Source organism: Pseudorasbora parva, chromosome 18 (genome assembly GCF_024679245.1).
Source record: "Pseudorasbora parva isolate DD20220531a chromosome 18, ASM2467924v1, whole genome shotgun sequence".
Classification (NCBI taxonomy): domain Eukaryota; kingdom Metazoa; phylum Chordata; class Actinopteri; order Cypriniformes; family Gobionidae; genus Pseudorasbora; species Pseudorasbora parva.
In genome coordinates this window covers 29,425,208-29,429,624 of record NC_090189.1, presented here as the reverse complement: position 1 = coordinate 29,429,624, position 4,417 = coordinate 29,425,208, and the positions used below count along the sequence as shown (strand labels likewise).

The window sequence follows — 4,417 nt, the reverse complement described above, 5'->3', positions numbered from 1 at the left end:
TTTAAGTGTCATGGCAAAGCATACTGGGAAATAGAAATCCCAGCCCGTATTTCGGTTAATTTAAAATAAAGTTTTTCTAAATCAAAAGAAACAAGTTCATAAAACTCAAAACATTAAAACAATTCAGATTACTTACAGATAACTCAAAAGAAAAAGAAAGTTCTAAATACTCATAAAAGTTCATTTGTTTGAATTAATTTTTTTAATTTGAGTTGCCTCTACTCAAACCAATTATTTTGAGTGTAAGGGTTTACAGTGTGTCAATGAGTTATTAACCCCCCCCCCCCCCCCTTTGAAATATAGATTTTTCTGAGCCCACCTGCAGATATTTGTTCTTAATTGTTTAAAACAAACTCACTTAATTTTCATAATATTTTGTCTCCGGTATGTACACTGTAAAACCTAACAGTGAAATTCACTAAATGAAATAAGTTCATTTTACTTAATGTTACCAAAAAAGTTAATTCAACTTAACAAATATGTGTGATGTTAACTCAAAAATGTATTATTGTAAGCAAACCTCAATCTAAATAAGTTACTAAAACTTTTTAACTCTAATGGTTTAAGTTACAGATATTTATTTAATCTAGTATTTTACATCTATGGCCAATTAAATAACTACATTTACATTTTACATTTATGCATTTGGCAGACGCTTTTATCCAAAGCGACTTACATTGTATTCAAGGTACACATTTTACATTTTTGTCAAGTCTTGCTTTCCCTGGGAATCGAACCCATGACCTTGGCGTTGCGCCATGCTCTACTCATTGAGCTACAGGAAAGACTAAAAGCTGATAAAATAAATAAATAAACAATAGTATATACATTAATCTACCTCATATTAAGCCTACAGTCTTACATTAAGCTCTTTTAAAGTCATTACATTTAGTCATGTCAAAGTATCATCCCAGTGAGTTTCCGAGGTAACAAAAACCGCACCATTTTCCCTCCTTCAGTCCAGTCACAGCAGGACGGCTCGCGCTACAGTCAAGAAAAACAAAAGGTAAGCGTTTCAAACTTATTTATTCATATTTCGCTCATGTTTGAACGTTTTCAGTGTTATTTTCGTAACTCTTTTATGTTTATCCGAAGATTAACCAGCTCAGTAATGTTGTGTGTAAAGTTAGCCAGCAAACAATCTAACATTAGGAGCAAATGCGCTATTGCACCAGTGTTATCAACGGTAATGTACACGTTTGGAGTTAATTATGCTGTTTTACACTGCAGTTTGTCAGCGGGGAATTAAAAAATATATGTTTGTGCTTTCTCACAGTCGGACAGATAAACGCTGGCTTTTGAGACAGTTGGTCATCTTTCCATGTCTCTCGTCTCGTGCCACAGTGACGTTAACTAACTTATGTTAAAGCAAAAGGTAACGTTAATGCAAACTCACGCATTCCTTATATTACAACCGTTTTAAATGTATTATTAATCGAATTCGAGTTTCCTCTATCATATGTGATGCTAGTTAATTTGACTAAAGCAGCTGAAGCTCCGGGGTGAACAAAGTGACTTGAGGAGCATTTTAGATCCTGTTTTGCTAACGTTAGATAATTTTAAACTGTTATTTGTTTCTCATGACGTTTTCTCATTTGAAACTCACACTAACACATTGTTGCCATGCTTTTAAATCTTTTCAGAGCAAAGACGAAGGTGCAATGGCAGCAACGTGGCTACAATTCTATGAGTAAGTAAGTTAGAATTAACATTGAACAAATCAATGGAATTTTGTAACGTTACTGTGCAAAATGCAAATGATAACGTTATGAACAGTTACATAATGTTCATACAAATATAAGTTTGTTCTTCAATTTAAATTTTTGAATGAATTGCTATTTTTGCAAACGTAATTATGACCATAAATGTCTTTTAGCACAACTTGTAAGTCTTCTGAAGCAATATGATTTTTTAAAAAGGCTTAAAGTCCAAAGTCCAGTCTGTCTATCATTCAAAGTCATGTTGTATTGCTTCAGGAGAATACTGGTCAAGTCTTGAAAGTTGTTGTTATAGTCGGCTTTCCTAATATAAACAGAAACATTTCGTGTGTTATATTTTCACTGGCAGTTATCCTGAAGTTGCCTTGGGTTTGTAAAGGTGTAAGGTAATTGGCAATGCTAGATTTGCAGTGGTTAAAAGAAGTCTTGTCATGAATCATAAAAAAAACTACGATCCTGGCAGGTCTGTTACTATTTAAAAGGAAGAGTCAGGAGATGTTTTCAAGACACAAGGTAGGACACATGTCAAAACTACATTACATTTATTTAGCAACATGTTAACCTTTCAGCTGCCACCAGCATAAATGCATGGTGTGGTTACAGTGACTGATAGTTGATCATTCAAGTTGTCTTAAATGTATAGTCCACTTGCCAATACAAATTCAGTCATGATTCATAAATTACCAACCCTCATATTGTTCCAAACACATAAGAATTTTATTAATCTGTCCATTGAAAATCTAGTCTTCAAAACGTTTAATTTAGGCTTTCATTAGCATATACATTGAGCACAGCAAAAGCTTATTTGACACATAATAAACCAATCTCAGCTCAAGCTTAAAGGAATCGTTCACCCTGATTTACTCCCCCCCTCAAGTCCTCCTTGGTGTAAATGACATTCTTCTTTCAGACGAATACAATCAGAGTTATATTAATACGTGTCCTGGCTCGTCCAAGCTTTATAATGGCAGTGAATGGCAGCCCAAAATTTGTAGCCCAAAAAAGTGCATCCATCCATTTTAAAAGTGCTCCACACGGCTCCGGGGGAATAATAAAGGCCTTCTGAATTAAATCGATGGGTTTGTGTAAGAAAAATATCCTCTCGTGATTCAAAACGCTTGTGCAACGCCCGACATCATCGTCACATCATTTATGTTTTTTACGCTGCGTCCGCCGTCAACGCCGTGGCTGTTATGCTTTTTTACGCTATATCCGACGTCATCGTTGCGCCGGAAACTAGTTATTTTCTTATTTTATAACGAGTTAAATATGGATATTTTTCTTATATAAACCCATCGATTCACTTCGGAAGTACTTTATTAACCCTCCAGAGTCATGTGGATTACTTTTATAATGAATAGATGCACTTTTTTGGCTTCAAATTTTGGACAGCCATTTACTGCCATTATAATGCTTGGATTAACCAGGACATTTATTAATACCGCTCTGATTATATTAATCTGAAAGAAGAACGTAATTTACACCAATGATGTCTTGCCATTATCCATTTAAAATTTGTTAATCAAATCTGTCTTGTTTCACTTTGTCTACACCGGATGTGAGCAGCGCGACAGGACAAAAGAGCCCCTTATAGTCCGTTATGTTGTCTACACTGGATGCGGCGTGATGTGAGCGACAAATCTTTGACAGTAAACTGTTGCCTCTTTCTATTTATGACATACTGACATGAAAAACAAATGTTTTGCAATGTGTGCATTATCGCTTGAATTCAATTCAATTCAATTCGTCATTCAATTCAAGGTCTAGAACATTCGGCTGATACACCCCTGAAAATGTTTTTCCCCCAATTAAACCTTGCTGACAAACAACTTAACATCTTTACAAAATTGAACTACAGGGTTTTAAATAAGCACACGCCCAATTAAATCAACAATAATCCGTTCCTTATAACAACGTTTTTTTTATTTATGAAAATTGAAATATGGTGTCTGCCCTGACAAGGGTTATTTTTATATGTGGTGACATACAAACTTTTTTTCCAATGCATATAGAAAAAGGAGCTTGACCAGGTGCAGAAGCCAACAGTCACCATCCTTACTGTCGAGGAGGAAGAGGGAACGTTACCTTTAAACCCACTGGATGCTTTGATTGTCTTTAAAGATGAGGTGGTGATGTCTGCCAAGTCTCCGGTCAGTGCAATACACTTAGAGTACATTAAAGATCATACAGTGCTTTTGCTTTTTGAGGAAACGTACCTTTTTACATATTTTTTTTTATTTTATATGTTTGGTTATTTAAATGTTATGACTTTTTTAAACATGTTTGTGCTGTTTTATTTGGTGAAAAAGTCTAATATTTTTTGTCTAGTTATATTTGTGAACATATGGCATACTGTATTTATGATGTAAATGTTATATTTCAATAAATTACTTAAAAATACCCTCCTGTTCTGTCTTCATTTTGTACCAATGTTAGCTTGTGCTTAGTCTTATGTAACTTAATCACTTTGAGTTTGATGAACTTAAACCATTTGCCGCAATCTGTTTCCTAAAACCATTTAAGTAACCATGTAGTTGTTAAGACTTAGTTAGATTTGTTACCTGAATTCAAACTGAATTAATAAAATTAACTTAAAATCTTTAAGTTCAGTTTACTCTTAATAATTGATCAACACAACACTAAAATATAAGTTTTAACACTTAAACAACACTAAAATATGAGTTAATTTAACTCAATGT

At 34.0% G+C, this 4,417-nt stretch overlaps 1 long non-coding RNA gene across 1 annotated transcript; it reads left to right on the top strand.

Moving 5' to 3' along the window:
• Window positions 1–460: 460 nt before the first annotated feature.
• LOC137046436 (uncharacterized) lies at window positions 461–3,302 on the top strand. The gene is made up of 4 exons (XR_010898963.1): window positions 461–1,375; window positions 1,644–1,690; window positions 2,182–2,231; window positions 3,285–3,302. It is a non-coding gene; the product is annotated as an uncharacterized lncRNA (long non-coding RNA).
• The last annotated feature ends 1,115 nt before the right edge of the window (window positions 3,303–4,417 follow it).